The sequence below is a fragment of the Helianthus annuus genome, chromosome 17 (assembly GCF_002127325.2).
Source record: "Helianthus annuus cultivar XRQ/B chromosome 17, HanXRQr2.0-SUNRISE, whole genome shotgun sequence".
In the NCBI taxonomy this organism is placed as follows: Eukaryota; Viridiplantae; Streptophyta; class Magnoliopsida; order Asterales; family Asteraceae; genus Helianthus; species Helianthus annuus.
In genome coordinates, this window is record NC_035449.2 from 16223109 (window position 1) to 16241263 (window position 18155).

The 18155-nt window shown below is 39.5% G+C and overlaps 2 long non-coding RNA genes across 3 annotated transcripts; both read right to left on the minus strand.

Moving 5' to 3' along the window:
• Positions 1 to 2392: 2392 nt before the first annotated feature.
• LOC110925685 lies at positions 2393 to 4921 on the minus strand. 2 transcript variants are annotated; one of them, XR_002584661.2, is made up of 4 exons: positions 4139 to 4921; positions 3757 to 3892; positions 2997 to 3098; positions 2393 to 2532 (listed from the first exon to the last, which is right to left on the minus strand). It is a non-coding gene; the product is annotated as an uncharacterized LOC110925685 (long non-coding RNA). The 2 variants fall into 2 exon arrangements; XR_004886243.1 differs by having other exon boundaries at positions 3757 to 4921.
• Positions 4922 to 9096: 4175 nt separating this feature from the next.
• Positions 9097 to 11626, minus strand: LOC110925607. The gene is made up of 4 exons (XR_002584612.2): positions 10844 to 11626; positions 10462 to 10597; positions 9701 to 9802; positions 9097 to 9236 (listed from the first exon to the last, which is right to left on the minus strand). It is a non-coding gene; the product is annotated as an uncharacterized LOC110925607 (long non-coding RNA).
• Positions 11627 to 18155: the final 6529 nt, after the last annotated feature.

Here is an 18155-nt window from a genome sequence, read left to right on the forward strand (position 1 = left end):
TTACATCTGCCCTTGGTGATGTTTACACCAAGCTTTTGAACTTGGGGAAGCATCAAGGCCTCACTGCTGGCTACAAACTTCATGAGTCTGGACAACCCTTGGAGAAGTCACCCATGTTTCGCCCCGAGGCCTCTGATATCTTCAAGGCTTCTGTTGAGCAGATGGAAAGGCTAACTTACCCTTTCATTCATGAGGTATCATCTTGCTTTGGTAAGCCTTTGTCTGTTTTACAGGAATTGAAGCCTGAGGGGTTGAATGAGAAAGTTTGTGCTGAGGTTTTGGGTTCCTTGTCAAGGAAGAGGTCCTACTCTGGGGATAGTGATGATACCCTCTCGAGTTTGCCTGAGGCTTCAAAGGATGCTGGTTTAGAGACCTCTGCGGTTGGTGGTGAAGAAGGTGCTAAGATGAAGAAGACTAAGAAAGCCAAGAAGTCTAAGGCTGAAGGTTCCAAGCCTTCTGTTAACTGATATTTATTCGTAGCTTTCTTAGCAAACACTTAATGTCTGTAATGTTTTAAACAATGTTAGGTTTTTGGGAACCCTTAAGGTTCCTGTGGTTGGTTAGGCCTGTGTGGCCATTGAACACTAGTTTTATTTGCAAGTCACTAGGGCTTGCTTTGACTATCTTCTGAAGGTCTTTTATGGCCTTCCTAACTATGATATGATGGTTGTTGTTGGTGTTATTTTTGTTTGCTCCATTTGCTTGGTTTGCCTTGTGAGGTTTCAACCCTTCAGGCTTTTTGTGTAGTTGTTAATGGGTTGAAGCCTTTAACCTTTCAAGCTTGTTTTCTGTTGGCTTGAAATTTGGGTAGCTTTTGGTTTGGTTTGCATGTTTAGTTGATAAGTTCGTTTATCTTTGTCCCTTATTTTTATTTTCTTGTCTTGTCTTTGTTTACTTTGTCTTTATGTTTTTTACACTTTAAAGGGTTCAGTGCTGCAGTCACTTTACCTTAGTGTTTATCATCAAGACGTAGTATCTATCCTTTTCTTTATTTCGTTGTAATTTGTTTGATTTCGTAAGTCTATTTATTGAGTACGTTTTTTAGACTTAAGGAACGATTGGTGTAGGCTGTTCAAACCTGTCTATGAGACATTATTGTTTTTCTTTGGTAAATCTCATGGAGTTGTATTGATCTAGGAACTCACCCCTTATATAGGTCCATTCAACCCTTGAACCTATTGAGCGATATGGCCTGGGAGCTCATCCCCTTACATGGCCCTTGCCATGGAGTTTTTTGCTAGGTTGACAACCTGATATTAGGATAGAAAGACAAGTTTGATAAAATGACTTCATTCATTCAAGCAATATATGCTTTTACAAAAGGTTTTTGTTTTGATACAAACCAAACTTTCTAAACATAGAACTTTCTCAAGGTTTTTCCGTTCCAGTGCCTTGGGAGCCTCTTGCCTTCTAGATCTCCCAGCTTGTAGGACCCTCCTTTGTGTGCTTCGAGGATGGTGTATGGACCTTCCCATTTTGGGCCTAGTTTCCCTTGATTTTCTTTTTTGCTGGCTTCGTTGTTTCTGAGGACTAGATCTCCTGGCCTGAATCGTTCGTTCTTGACCTTCTTGTTGTAGTAGGCTTCCATCTTTTGCTTGTATTTGGCTTCTTGTATTGCTGCTTGATCCCGGGCCTCCTCTAGGAGTTGTAAATTCAACATGGTCTCTTGTGTGTTTACCTCGGGATCCATGTTGACAATTCTTTGGGTTACAACTCCTATTTCAGCGGGGATTACGGCTTCGGATCCAAATACCAAGCTGTAAGGTGTCTTTTTGTGACTTGCTTTTTCTGTTGTTCTAATTGCCCATAAAACGCTAGGCAATTCTTCCAGCCAATTACTTTCATATCTCCCCAATCTTGTTTTGATGCCTTCTACTATGCTTCTGTTGGTCCTTTCAACCTGGCCGTTTGATTGCGGGTAAGCCACTGAGCTGAAGATTTGGTTGATCCTGTACTCCTTGCACCAAAGGCTGAAGGGTTTTTCAGCGAATTGTTTCCCATTATCGGTGACAATTACCCCTGGCAGCCCATAACGGCAGATGATATTTTCCCAAACAAAGTCTATGACTTGCTTTCCTGTGATCTTGGCAAGGGGTTTAACCTCTGGCCATTTGCTGAAGTAGTCAATTGCTACCAACAAGAATTTTACTCCCCCTTTGCTTGGAGGGAATGGTCCAACAATGTCCATTCCCCATTTATGGAATGGCCATGCTGAGGTTATGGGGACCAAGTCATGTTTGGGACTTTTTGGTATTGGGGAGTGGATTTGACAGACATCACATTTCTTCAATTGCTCGACAGTGTCACTGTCACACCCCAACCAATGGCGGAAACATCGGGATGAGACGAAGTGTGAAGATTGCAAGAGACATCATAACACTATGTGACAATATAATTTAAATCCAATTTCATAAATGACTAAAATTTGAATTACATGGTTTCAAATAAGACAAATTGCAACAACATTGTTTATTATTGAGTGAGTATCTAAGTCCATCCTAACTTGATTTCTTCATCGTCTTGTCTAACAACCTGCAACATGTATTAAAATAGAGTTTCAATGCAAAAGCAAAGAGCGAGTATACAAGTTTGGTTACATAGCATAATAGAATAAAAGACTCAATCCAACATGAACATAATAAAATAGTTTCAACGTGCTAGTTTACGTAGTCCAAGTGATAGCCCAAGTTTCCCAATGCGTTTAAGTACCTAACCCAAAGTTTCACGGGAGGTTGATACGTCTCCTCCTAACAATACCCCAAAGACTAACGGGGAGGTGCATTACTCCTATAGCGCTACTATTGTTAAGGCGGAACTACACACAAGAATTAAACGTTCACATAGCACAAAATAGTCTCAAGATTCACAAGTTTCATGTTTCATGTTTAAATGGATAGAGTAAGTTTCAAATAAGTTTCAAGTGTCATGTGCGTTTAATATAGAATACATGTTGCACCCAAAGTGTTAAAAGTAAAAATGGGTTCGAGTATACTCACAAATTGCTAAGTCTTCCGATTATCCAAGTGTTGACGAGTGTATGAGATGAAAAGGATGGAACACTGAAGTCTCGAGATTATGAGTGGTTACGATTGCGACTCCTAGTGGAATAACGCACGAGTAAGGTTTGGGACAATTCAAGAGAACGAACGAGAGTATTTGACCTAGATATTTAAAATATCGCGAACTCGCTATTATTTATAGGTAAAGAAAATAAGAAATCTAATATTTATTGTTTATAGATTAAATATTTAAATATTTTATCTTATCGTGAAAATTAACATTAGGGTTATAAAAGAATTATAATAATTTGTTGAGTGATTATGTTAATTTTATATTTAAGGTTTTATTTAAAGAAAGGAGTTAATCAATAAAACTTTTGGATTTGAATTATACTTACTAATTCTAAAAAAAATGGTTTAAGAAAATAAATTTTGGTTTATATAAACATGTTACAAAAAAAAGACATAATGTATAACGAACTTTAGTTTACATATAAACACGTTTTGTTTAAAAGAATACATGTTTTGTTTTGCGGATTTTTATGAAAAACGGGCAGAGTTTCCTCTGTTTTTGGACGATCCCGACAACTAAAGTTATCGATTTATATGTTCAAGATTCAATAAACAATAACCAAACAATATAAATATATGTATCTAAACGCTTTTATTATGTTTACAAATCATGTAGTGTTCGGTTCAGCGAGTTAAGGCGTTACAAAAATATGAGACAAAGTAATTAGCATAAGCGTTATTATACCGAGTCGAACCGGGTTGAGCCGAGTGGCACCGAGACATAATCCGCAACGAACCCATATGTATGCCAAGCCCCTTGTGCTACTCGAGCCGAAACTACCCGAGACAATAACTGAACATCGAATCTGACCCGAACGGAACTGAAACAACAAAACAAAAACTGAAATGAACATGAATTGAACTTGAACTAACAAAACCCAAATCAGATTCTGATCTGAGTTCGACACGTAATCTGGATCAGGCTCCGAACCCGTTGAGCCTGGATCGAGCAGAAAAGACAACAAAAAGATGGTCACCACAGTCGCCGGCGCCGGTAACCTGAACCGACCCGAATCGGAGTTGTCATCAAGCCCAAAACTGAATCAGAACTAAGTTGAGGCCGATACCTGAATTGAACCGAATCTGGACCGAGCCGACGCGACACGAGTCAAACAAACACTAAAACGAGCCGCCGCGAAGAAACCCCTAGCACCGCCGCCGTTCTCGCCGCTCGATGGTTCTGCCGTCGTTCCGTTTCTGTTGCCGACGAGTGCCGCCACCAAGGGCGGTGGTTGGTCATTCGATTAGCAGGGATGAGGGGTGAGCGAGGGAGGTGTGTGGTCGGCCGGAACCGACGCCGGAGAAGACGGTCGGAGCGGCTCCTGTCGCCGACGTCTGAATGAGAGAGAGAGAGATGCGGGAAGTTGGGTGAGGTTGATGGTGAGATTATAAGCTTGAAAGAGATGGAGTCTCTGGTCTCCATTTGTAAGAGGGTGTGTATTAACAGGCAAACAAGGAAAAGAGGAGAAACATCTATGTTATGTGCGGCTGTTCAAAAAAAAAAAAATAAATAAAGAAGGCATTAGGGTTTTGCTAGTGTTTTATAGTTTAATTAGTATGTTGGGCTTGGCTTGAACGAGGGTTTAAATGAATTGTGAGCCGAGTTATGTTCGATGTCAAGACCCAGCCCAGCTGGCTTGTGCGTGTGCTTGCGAATGTGTTGACCCGGGTTCGATCCCTGCGGTCAGCATTCTTTTTATTTATTTATTTTTCAGACTTAAAACCCTTATATTTTCATTTATTACATAATTTACCCCTGAACTTTAATTAACCAAGTTATATAGTTTAAAAGAGGGAGCTAATTTTATAGAACAACTAACTAAGTTAGTTTACTAACTTTAAGATTTAACGGGACTAACTTAGTTTATTATAAAAATAACTTTTAAATAGCAAAATTAATTAATTTAATTAATTAAAATAAGGAATAATTATAACGAATTAAATTAAGGATTAAAGATTTTTCGACGTTACAACGGATTAATTTTTTTTGAAAGAGACAAGCTTCTAAAAATATATTTTTTTGTCTCGATTTCTAAATTAGGAAGGTTATGGAAACGCGGAGCGTTACAGTCTCCCCTCGTTTAGGAAATTTCGTCCCGAAATTTATTCAAGAGGAAGACCTTGGAGAAAAGCATTTTAACTAAAAGAATCGAGATATTTAGCATAAGTAAAAGCGTGCACGTGTGTGAGTTTACACAGTTTTGAATCAACTTGGAGAGGTATAAATATAAAAATGTGTCGCGTTTAAAAGGGTAAATTTAGTATACAAAAATGATTTTCGAGGTAACGACCAACTACGGGTGTTTGAAGAAGAATAAAGAATAGAGAGGTAGTTTCAAAAGCATGGACGTAGATCAGGATTCGAACGTTTAAATAGACTTGATTACGAACGGGGTTCATATAAAAGACGGTGAATAATGGGAGTATAACAGTAAATGATTGATTTAATAAACGAATGCGATTATGAGAATAGCGTAAGTATCGGATAGACAAGGTAGTGTGTCAAGAATGAAGTCTCGTCATGGATAATCAGATATAATGCGTTTGTGAGTTGTTTAAAGTTTGTATTAGGTCCAAAAGGTCTACAAAACACTGAATTTCTCACGGCACGTTTTACGAAAGTTCGGTAACATAGTGAAAACACTTATATATAGGAAGTACCAACGGCGCATCCACCATGTTTTGACCACGTTACGTCCGTTTCGTATTCGGTGTCATGTTACATCCCGTGTCTTACCATACACAGTAGTACACTCTATGGTTTCTCATACGCCCATCACTATAATCCCGTGTGCACCCGCGATTATATTGACCGTCGCATGATCTACATAGCTTGTACTAGTTACGTATGACTCAAGGCATGCATAAATTTTGAAAACAAAAATGCGTGAGTATAGAAATGTAGCATATAAGCATGTTTACGTTCCAAATAGTATAAGTCCAACGTAAGCGAATCCTTCGGGTTTCGCCCGTGTACATGTGCGAATGTATAAATTTTTTGAGTAAAAAGCATGAGAATAGTATAAGTTTAAATTTGAACACGCCCGTGAGCATAAACACAAAACGCATGTCAGGAGTATGAGTACAAGCATAAGCATAACGTGTATTAAAAGAATGAGCATAAATGTGAGCACAATTTGAGCACAAACGAATGACGTGAGTATAGACACAATTCGTATAAATGAGAGTACAAACAAAAGTACGAGTATAACAGAAATCTTATAAACGTGAGTATAAATGCAAGTACGAATATAACGTAAATCGTATAAACGGGAGTATGAATGCGAGTATGAATATAACGTAAATCGTATAAACAAGAGTATAAATGCGAGTACGAGTATAACTTAAATCGTATAAACGAGAGTATAAACGCGAGTACGAGTATAACTTAAATCGTATAAACGAGAGTATAAACACGAGTACGAGTATAACTTAAATCGTATAAACGAGAGTATAAACGCGAGTACGAGTGTGAATACGAGTATAAATATGAGTATAAACATAAGATGCATGAGTATGGATGTAAATGTGAAAATTAAGTGTAAAACATGAATGTTTAAGTATGAATAAAATACATGTGTATGAGTATAAGTGTAACAAAGTTGTAAAAGTGCAAATGAAAACATAACTCGTATGAATATGAATACGAATGTAGTATAGACATGAATGTAAGGACAACGTAAATGTGTAATTGTGAGTGTGTGTATAAACGTAAAACGTATGAATTTTGAATCGTGAGTATAACATAAATGCGTAAGTGTGAACATAAGTGAAGGCATAAAATGTATAAGTGTGGACGCAGGAAATAATGATTTTGTTTATAATATAAAATTAAAATACACGAGTTTATGCGCATAAAAGATTTAAAGTTTTGAATATGAAAGGAAAAGAGAACGAGTGACACGCGTGAGATTGTTGTGAGATATTGACTAAAATGTGTACAATGATATGCATATATAGTTGTTTGCGCAAAACGCGGAGTTAAAATAGATTGAGTTGACACGAAATATAGACTCTAGTTCGTGAATGTAAAGAGAGTATAAAACGTCTATTGGTTATGTGTAAAAGGTACTTTGGAAATGAATGGAATTGCTACTATGGTTTTAAAAGAATTTACATAGTTGAAAATTTGTCGTCCTTATAAGGTTTCCGTGCCCACGTGTTTTGAATTTAATTAGTGTATCAAGCGAGGTTTTGAACAGTTCTTGGGATTAAAAAAAAAAAAGTTTGTATCATTTAAGTAACTTTGTATTAGAAAGTTTAGAAGCTTACAGCTCCTTGTGAAAAAGTTGATCCTTAGAAAAAAAAAGGAATTTGATACATGAACTTAGTGATTGTTGAAAAGTGTTTCATTGGTGTTGAAAAGGAATTTTAGTAAATGATTGAATAATATTGGTAATATTTTATAGGTATGTGCGACAAAGTGGATTTGATTCTCAATTGAAAATAAAAAAAATCTCTAGTTTAATGGTGTGAGAGGAGCGTGTTTCAATAATTACGTTGATTGGTGAATTTGTGGACAACAGATTTATTAGACCGACTAGGCTGACAAGTAGTATTTCGTGAAATTTTGAAAATCGAGGAACAAGCGTTTATGGTAACATTAAAGTTTTTTGTGAACGCGAGTATTGTGAAAATAGATTATAGAATAAGAGGTACTTTTAAATAAATGAAGCATTTTGAAATACATGATAAATGATTTAGGTATAAACATGATCGTATTTACATAAAATAATCTATTAAAAGAAAGCATTGGTAACGATCACCTAGGTAAGGGAATCACCCCTGATCCGTTGGCGAGGTCGTTGTAAGATGGGAAAGGAAGCGGAGTTAATCGTCAAGGTAAGGAAATCACTCCTATCTTGATGATATGTCTTCACTCGTTGTTACAAAAGTGTAATTAAAATTAAGTGAAATTATGCATAATAATGATGTATAATCGTATGATGTATGCGCAAAAGTGAAATCTTAAAAATGGTTCAAAATTGACAAGAAAGAGTTTCATCATAAAAGATCGAAGATAATAAAGCGTACATCTGATAAAAAGAAACTTGGATGGTTCCAAAACGGAACGTTGACTAACCAAAGTGGTCGAAAGGTCTTTTGAATCTGAGAGCATGCTTTGGCCTAATAGGTGGTATACTCTCGCCGACAAGTCGGTTAACGGTATTCACCCTTCCAGTTACTACATGCCCCAATTCAATCGAAAATTCGAGACTTGGCGAGATTTTTGTAAAATTCAAGGAGTGGGACTAGTCGACTAGATGCGGGTTTCACCCCTAGCTTGACGAGTTCGTACCCTAAGTGTGGTTGGTACTCGTTGGGTCAAAATTTAATTTCGACACGTTAACGAGGGTCCACTAGAAATTGTTTGAAATTTGAAATTTGAAATTTCCATTAAGATGTGGATTTCACTCCTAACTTAATGGTGTAATTTTGTGCAACAAAATGAAATCAAGCGGGATGAGAGTTGTTTACCAAATTGTGGGTTTCACGCCTATTTTGGTAAACTTGTCTCTTTTGTACAATATGAGTGTTTTCGAGTTCAAGAAAAATCGACTAAAATGCTTTAGAAAGGGGAGTGTGTTAAAGGAATATGCAAACAAGTATAAACACATAAGAATGCACTTCAAGAACGGTACATAAAGAATAGGACGATAAAACAAGTACCAACACATAGAGATATATACCAAGAATACACATAAAGAATCGAACGATGGAACAAGTATTAACACATAATAAAACAAGTATAGCATGTCAAGTGTTAACACATAAGTGACATTTATGTTTGTGAAGATGAAAAGAGAACAAATAAAGGCAAATAAGATAGCATGCAAGTAGTTTCAAGCAAAACATGAGAATAAAGCTCTAAAACTATAGACTAGGTTAAAGCATTCCTACTTTTCCTAATTCCCTATAGTTATGGCTCTGATACCAATCTGTCACACCCCAACCAATGGCGGAAACATCGGGATGAGACGAAGTGTGAAGATTGCAAGAGACATCATAACACTATGTGACAATATAATTTAAATCCAATTTCATAAATGACTAAAATTTGAATTACATGGTTTCAAATAAGACAAATTGCAACAACATTGTTTATTATTGAGTGAGTATCTAAGTCCATCCTAACTTGATTTCTTTATCGTCTTGTCTAACAACCTGCAACATGTATTAAAATAGAGTTTCAATGCAAAAGCAAAGAGCGAGTATACAAGTTTGGTTACATAGCATAATAGAATAAAAGACTCAATCCAACATGAACATAATAAAATAGTTTCAACGTGCTAGTTTACGTAGTCCAAGTGATAGCCCAAGTTTCCCAATGCGTTTAAGTACCTAACCCAAAGTTTCACGGGAGGTTGATACGTCTCCTCCTAACAATACCCCAAAGACTAACGGGGAGGTGCATTACTCCTATAGCGCTACTATTGTTAAGGCGGAACTACACACAAGAATTAAACGTTCACATAGCACAAAATAGTCTCAAGATTCACAAGTTTCATGTTTCATGTTTAAATGGATAGAGTAAGTTTCAAATAAGTTTCAAGTGTCATGTGCGTTTAATATAGAATACATGTTGCACCCAAAGTGTTAAAAGTAAAAATGGGTTCGAGTATACTCACAAATTGCTAAGTCTTCCGATTATCCAAGTGTTGACGAGTGTATGAGATGAAAAGGATGGAACACTGAAGTCTCGAGATTATGAGTGGTTACGATTGCGACTCCTAGTGGAATAACGCACGAGTAAGGTTTGGGACAATTCAAGAGAACGAACGAGAGTATTTGACCTAGATATTTAAAATATCGCGAACTCGCTATTATTTATAGGTAAAGAAAATAAGAAATCTAATATTTATTGTTTATAGATTAAATATTTAAATATTTTATCTTATCGTGAAAATTAACATTAGGGTTATAAAAGAATTATAATAATTTGTTGAGTGATTATGTTAATTTTATATTTAAGGTTTTATTTAAAGAAAGGAGTTAATCAATAAAACTTTTGGATTTGAATTATACTTACTAATTCTAAAAAAAATGGTTTAAGAAAATAAATTTTGGTTTATATAAACATGTTACAAAAAAAAAGACATAATGTATAACGAACTTTAGTTTACATATAAACACGTTTTGTTTAAAAGAATACATGTTTTGTTTTGCGGATTTTTATGAAAAACGGGCAGAGTTTCCTCTGTTTTTGGACGATCCCGACAACTAAAGTTATCGATTTATATGTTCAAGATTCAATAAACAATAACCAAACAATATAAATATATGTATCTATACGCTTTTATTATGTTTACAAATCATGTAGTGTTCGGTTCAGCGAGTTAAGGCGTTACAAAAATATGAGACAAAGTAATTAGCATAAGCGTTATTATACCGAGTCGAACCGGGTTGAGCCGAGTGGCACCGAGACATAATCCGCAACGAACCCATATGTATGCCAAGCCCCTTGTGCGACTCGAGCCGAAACTACCCGAGACAATAACTGAACATCGAATCTGACCCGAACGGAACTGAAACAACAAAACAAAAACTGAAATGAACATGAATTGAACTTGAACTAACAAAACCCAAATCAGATTCTGATCTGAGTTCGACACGTAATCTGGATCAGGCTCCGAACCCGTTGAGCCTGGATCGAGCAGAAAAGACAACAAAAAGATGGTCACCACAGTCGCCGGCGCCGGTAACCTGAACCGACCCGAATCGGAGTTGTCATCAAGCCCAAAACTGAATCAGAACTAAGTTGAGGCCGATACCTGAATTGAACCGAATCTGGACCGAGCCGACGCGACACGAGTCAAACAAACACTAAAACGAGCCGCCGCGAAGAAACCCCTAGCACCGCCGCCGTTCTCGCCGCTCGATGGTTCTGCCGTCGTTCCGTTTCTGTTGCCGACGAGTGCCGCCACCAAGGGCGGTGGTTGGTCATTCGATTAGCAGGGATGAGGGGTGAGCGAGGGAGGTGTGTGGTCGGCCGGAACCGACGCCGGAGAAGACGGTCGGAGCGGCTCCTGTCGCCGACGTCTGAATGAGAGAGAGAGAGATGCGGGAAGTTGGGTGAGGTTGATGGTGAGATTATAAGCTTGAAAGAGATGGAGTCTCTTGTCTCCATTTGTAAGAGGGTGTGTATTAACAGGCAAACAAGGAAAAGAGGAGAAACATCTATGTTATGTGCGGCTGTTCAAAAAAAAAAAAATAAATAAAGAAGGCATTAGGGTTTTGCTAGTGTTTTATAGTTTAATTAGTATGTTGGGCTTGGCTTGAACGAGGGTTTAAATGAATTGTGAGCCGAGTTATGTTCGATGTCAAGACCCAGCCCAGCTGGCTTGTGCGTGTGCTTGCGAATGTGTTGACCCGGGTTCGATCCCTGCGGTCAGCATTCTTTTTATTTATTTATTTTTCAGACTTAAAACCCTTATATTTTCATTTATTACATAATTTACCCCTGAACTTTAATTAACCAAGTTATATAGTTTAAAAGAGGGAGCTAATTTTATAGAACAACTAACTAAGTTAGTTTACTAACTTTAAGATTTAACGGGACTAACTTAGTTTATTATAAAAATAACTTTTAAATAGCAAAATTAATTAATTTAATTAATTAAAATAAGGAATAATTATAACGAATTAAATTAAGGATTAAAGATTTTTCGACGTTACAACGGATTAATTTTTTTTGAAAGAGACAAGCTTCTAAAAATATATTTTTTTGTCTCGATTTCTAAATTAGGAAGGTTATGGAAACGCGGAGCGTTACAGTCACGATGCATTGAAGGCCAGAAATATCCCAGGTTCATGAGCTTTGCAACCACCGACCTAGCTCCAAAATGAGCTCCGCATATTCCTTCATGCACTTCCTTAACCAAATACTTGCTTTGTTCAGGGCCTACACACCTTAGCAATGGTGCAAGGTAACCTTTTTTATAGAGAGTTTCTCCTTGCAACACATATTGTCTTGCTTTGATCTTTACCCTTTCAGCTTCCGTTTGATCATTAGGCAGTTCATTGTCTTGAAGGAATTTTTTGATAGGAGTCATCCAATTTGGATCTTCCTCGGTGACCACATCTTGCACTTCCAATTCATCAATCGACCGGGCCTTCAATACTTCAACCAACACCTTTTTCGTGAGGTGGGCGAATGTGAGAGATGCCAATTTGCTCAAGGCATCGGCCTTTTTGTTTTGGGATCTTGGAATCTGTTTGATGTTGCATGCCTGGAAGGTGTTCATTAACTCCTTAGATTTTTCTTTGTATTTTCTCATGTTGGGCTCCTTGGCGACATAGCTGTCATTAACTTGGCTTGATACTAGTAGTGAATCAGTGAACACTTCAAGCTTTTTGACTTTCATTTCTTTGGCCAGCCGTAGACCGGCGATCAGTGCTTCGTATTCAGCCTCGTTGTTGGTGGTCTGAAAATTAAAACGGAGAGCATACGTGAATTCTAGCCCCTCAGGGTTGATTAGGACTAAACCAGCTCCTGACCCTTCAACGCTTGAAGCCCCGTCAGTGAATAATTTCCAGGCTTCAGGGTTGGAGGGTTCAGCGGTTGTGGTGTTTACTTCTTCAATTGTTTGGCTTGGGACTTCGACTAGGAAATCAGCCAGGACCTGAGCTTTGATGGCTTTTCGTGGGACGTAGGTGATGTTATGTTCACCTAGTTCCACTGCCCATTTTGCCAACCTTCCTGAGTTCTCAGGTTTTTCAAGCACATTCTTGACAGGTTGGTTAGTGACCACTTGTATAGGATGTGCTTGGAAGTATCTTCTAAGCCTTCTGGCTGTTTGGACCAGGGCTAGAGCAAGTTTTTCAAGGGGAGGATATTTGGTTTCAGCTAGTTTTAGAGTTTTGCTGAAAAAATAAACGGGTACCTGAGCCTTGTCTCTTTCAATAGTGAGAACTGCACTGATGGCTTCGTCGGCAACTGAAAGGTACACCGATATGAGCTCCCCAGTTTCTGGTGCTGCGATATCAGGTAGGGAAGCTAAGTGCTGCTTCATTTGATTGAAAGCTTCTTCGGCTTCTTCGGTCCATCTGAAATCTTTTTTATCTGAGCAGTTCTTGAGCGTTTTGTAGAATGGTAGAGACCTTTCGGCCAGTTTTGAGGTAAAACGCTTCAAGGCTGCAAGCTTCCCGTTCAAGCTTTCAACCTCCTTCTTGGTTCTCGGTGGTTTAGCTTCAAGGACAGCTTTTACCTTGTTCGGGTTGGCTTTGATACTTTGCTTTCCAACGATGTGACCCAGGAATTTTCCTTCATCAAATCCAAACGAGCATTTTTCCGGGTTGAGCTTCATGTTAATCTTTCTAAGGTTTTTGAAGGTTTCTTGGATATCGTCAAGCATTTGGTATTCCGTTTTGCTTTTGATCACCAGGTCATCGACATATGCCTCCATGTTTCTACCGATTTGGTTTTCAAAGGCCTTATCGACGAGTCGTTGGTAGGTGGCACCCGCATTCTTGAGGCCAAAAGGCATCTTTTGGTAACAAAAAATGCCCTTGTCTGTGTGGAAGGCTGTCTTTTCTTCATCCTCCTTCTTCATGAGGATTTGGTGATAACCTTTGTATGTATCGAGAAAACATTTAAACGGATACCCTGTGAGAGAATCAACCTTGAGATCAATTTCCGGGAGCGGGTAGCAATCCTTGGGACAAGCCTTGTTAAGATCTTTAAAATCTATGCACATTCTCCAAGAGTTGTCGGGTTTTCTGACCATAACAGGATTTGCAATCCATGATTGGTACTTGACCTCTCGGAGAATGCCAGCTGATACAAGCTTTTCGACCTCTTGGCAAGCTGCCAGGCTTCTCTCGGGTGCCAGGCTTCTTTTCTTTTGAACCACCGGCTTGACATTGGGTGGTATCCTTAACTCGTGTTCAGCGATGTTTCGGGGGATCCCAGTCATATCCTCAGGAGACCAGGCGAACACATCACTGTGATGCTTCAGCAGCTTTTCAAGGTATGAAAGAGTCTCTTGGGAAAGGTTGGGGTTGACCCTTATTCGTTGCTCAGGGTATTTAGGGTTGATGACTAACCCTTGCTTGTCCTTCTCACCATTCAAACTTTCCCCTTCGATTAGATAAGCTTCCTGAGAGGGTTGAAGGGTTGCAATTCCTCTTTCAGTGGGAAATTTGACAGTGCCATGGCCAACGGACACTGCCATGTAGAATGCACATTGTCCGGGCCTCCCTATGATTACGTCATAGTTGGAAGGGATGTTGATAACCACGAAGGTTAGTGATCGGGTTCTTTCCTTTGATCCCTCCTTAAGACAGACATCAAGGGTTATTTGCCCCAAAGGCTTCAGGGTTATATCGGCGATACCTTTTATGGAGGTCCCGGAAGGTTGAAGCCTTGAACGTTCCTCATCACTTAATTGGTTGAAAAATTTCTCAAACATGATTTCAGTGGCTGCTCCCGTGTCTATGTATGCTTTACACGTCTGTAAGGTGCCCACGGTGGCTTCAACCACAAGGGGACCAGGAAGTGGGTCCTTCCTTGTTGGGGGGAAGCAGACACACTGAAGCTCCCAATCTTCCAACCGTCGCTTCTTGTAAGGGACCTTTTCATCAGAATACACCATGTTTACTTCCTTCCCTTTGCCTTCAGCCATCTTGTCTCGAACCCCTTTTACCAAATGGGCGAGTTCTCCTGACTTAACAGCCTCTTCAATTCTCTTTTTCAGTTGGAAGCAGTCATTGGTGTGATGTCCCTTTTCTTCATGGAATTCACAGAACTGAGTGGAGTTCTCATTTTTTCGACTCTTGGGAAGAGGTCTTTGAGGTCTAAAGTTTTGCTTGACTTCTTCCGTTGCCAGGATTTCTTGAGGGGTTTTGGTGAGGGGAGTGAAACTCATGCCTTTATCTCTGCTTGAAGGGTTTCGCCCTTCAACCCTTCGAGGGTCTGAACCCTTTGAGCGTCTGTCGTAAGAGTTAAAGTTTCCTCTCTTTCTGGCTGGGCTACTGCTTCGCCAGCCAGGACCCCTTTTTCTTTGCTCTTTGATATCTACAGCTTCCTCTCCCCGAATGTGAGCCTCGGCTCTTTCAAGGGCTTCTTCCAAGGTTTTGGGCAGAGATTTGTTGAAATCTCGTGTGAGATACTTGGAGGTTATGGCGTTCATAAAACCGGCCACTCTCATTTTCTCATCAGCCCCCACATAGGTTAGCCCTTCTTTCTTGTATCGTTCAATGAATGCCCGTAGGCTTTCATCATCGCGTTGTTTTATCTGGAAGATTACTGTTGCGTCTTTAACGTACCTCCTTTGTTGGGAGAAGTTTGCCAGAAAACCTCTGCTGAGATCATCGAAGCTTCGAATGCTTTGAGCAGGTAGGTCGTTGAACCAGATTCTAGCGGACCCAAGAAGAGTCTGCATGAACATTAGGCAGCATTCAGCATTTGTCCATTTTTCTATTCGAGCAGCACCAGTGAAGATCTGAAGATGATCTTCGGGATCTTCAGTCCCATCATACGTTCTGATGTGAGCTGGCATTTTGATTTTAGACTGAAAATCATAATCAGCTATCTGTCTTGAAAAGCATGAAAGGTTACTTGGCTTGTAAGGTTTAGCCAAGTCTTCTTCAGGTCTCGTACCTACGTTGTTGTTATTGCCATGGTTTCCCTGGGTGGCAAGCACTTGGTTGATGAAGTGTTGCCAGGGGAAGTTGGCCATCATCTGAGACATCATGTTGGGTATGAAATTGAAACCTTGAAGGCTTCCCGGACCAACTGAGCAACTTACCCCGAGAGGGGTGCTAGCAACAGCGCTTCGTGCTAAAGGGAGCACGGACAGGGCTTGCTCCCATGTGGTAGTTAGAGAAGTGGGACAATTGGTCACCGGGGACTGTAGGAGTTGGTCGAGTGTTAACTCGTGTCCCAGAGGAGTACCACTAGCAGTTGGTTGGGAAGAGAGAATAGGATGAACAGTGGGGTTTGTCATAGTGGATAGATAAGGGTGAGGGTTTGAAGGGTTGCTGGGACCAGCCTCACCTCTTGTAACAAAGGGTGGTAGAGGTGGCCCAGGAGACAACGTTGGCTCAGGTTCGTCGTAATCTAGACGAATCCTTACCCCTTTTTCCCTTTCTCTGTTCACATGTTGGTTAAGAAGTGATCTTAGCTCAAGGAAGTTATTAGCTACCCCCTCGGGGGTAAGTTCAACACGTGCTGGAGTGTCTGACACACCAACGTTGGGAGACGGAGCTCCAGATCTGGATGGGGTTGGTGTGTTGAAGGTAAGGAACTCGGGTGTACTCCCCGGAGTTGAAAAAGGCGTTGTTATTGTTGTGTGAGCTTGACCACTTCCCGGGGTAGAGGCGTTAGGGATCTGGTTTACCTCTCCCGGAGATCCACTTTCTGACATGGTGGTTTTGAGTGAAAGGAGCTACACTTACCAGGTCTCTTTTGAGGAGAAACAGCGGCGTAGCCCCACGGTGGGCGCCAACTTGTTGATGCAACAAACACGGGACCAAGGATGGTAGCTAAGCTGGTTAGGCAAAAAGGCTGAAGGGTTCAGTTTTGCCTAACGCAGGTCGCGGGGTCCCTCCACGTTTGCAAAACGTGGAAAGAGGTTCACTAGTATGTACTTGATATTTGCTTTGAGGTTCCTTCTCCGAGGCCAGCTTGAATCCAGAAAAGAAAGCAAATAGAATGAAAGTGATGAAGAGTTGTTTGGAAGTGACAAAGAACTCTTTGAATGACTAGAGATTAAGGAATCTCTGCCCTTTTGGAATGTCCTGGAAGTGAACATGAGCTGTCTTCTTATAGGGGAAGACATCTCCTGAAATGGCATAAACAAGACTAGTGAAACCTGTTTGCAATGGAGGGTTTCCCCTTTTGGGGTTGAAGGCTTTGGACCCCTGGTTAATAGAGTGTGCCTGTGCAGACCTGCTCTGACTTTGTGAGTTGGTGAGCATGAGTTGGTGGGACGAGTCTTTAGACATGACTGATTACTGTTTCTCGATTTCCTCTTTTTACAGCTTTTCATCCGATGAACCTTTCAACCTTTTAAGCTCTTTGCATATTAATCATTTTGTTTATCCTTGGGCTACCCCCGTCGTCAGGGTCGAACATCCATAACTATGAAATAAAAGTAAAACAATATAAAAAAATAAAACTAAATTACACTATATAAAAGAATATAATAACAATAGAACATAAACTTAAAAACCAAATAAATCTTGTCAAGGGCGGGGGTTGGGTCGAATTGGCAAAGCCATTGGAATTAAGGTGTTGCTCCTTTGAGATCAAGGGTTTGAGTCCCATCAAATGCGGATTTAATGTAATTTAAGCCATTAGAGAAAAAAAATATAGTCAACAAATACATGAACTCCCCTAACAAATGCCACCAATGTTTTAAACTCCATATGTTGCAGTAGGTATGTTACCAATGGTATACCTGGATATTGTACCATACCCGGTTTTTTATAACACGGTTATTGTACCCGGTTTTTGAAGAACTGGTTCCATACCCGACCTGGAACCAAGTATACCAGGCATGGTTTTATGCTAGGAACGGAACCGGAACCTATTCTTTCAATGCCCGGTATAGGTGATACCCGACCATACCCGGAGCCTAATTTATAACCAGAACCGAGTATTGAAAAAACCCGGTTTGTGCACTTCTAGTTACCATTAGTATAAATCCCATGGAAATAAGTTTCAAGTGCCCAAATACGAAATGAAGTATTAAATTCGATAAAAAAACATCCATCGTTCGACATTTTCTCCAAACTTGTAGTAAAAATCTCATCTTAATAGATTACGTAACTAACTACCGTGAACCGACATAAACCACCGGGAGATCTCATGGGCTATGTAGTTAATATCCCGATATATCAACCAGTATATCAGTTATCGTTCCCCTGCCAAGATAGCGGTACAAAATATTGGTTAGAATATCAGTACCGATAATATTAGCGATATTGTCCGATATTTGACCGATATAGGACCGATATTTGATCGATAAATCACCGATTTTCCCGATATCAGTACCATTCTTCTTATTTCTACCGTTAATTTTTCTTCTTATTGCTGCTATTAGCGTTTTAAGTCTTAATTGTTAGTTGTTACTATTAAAT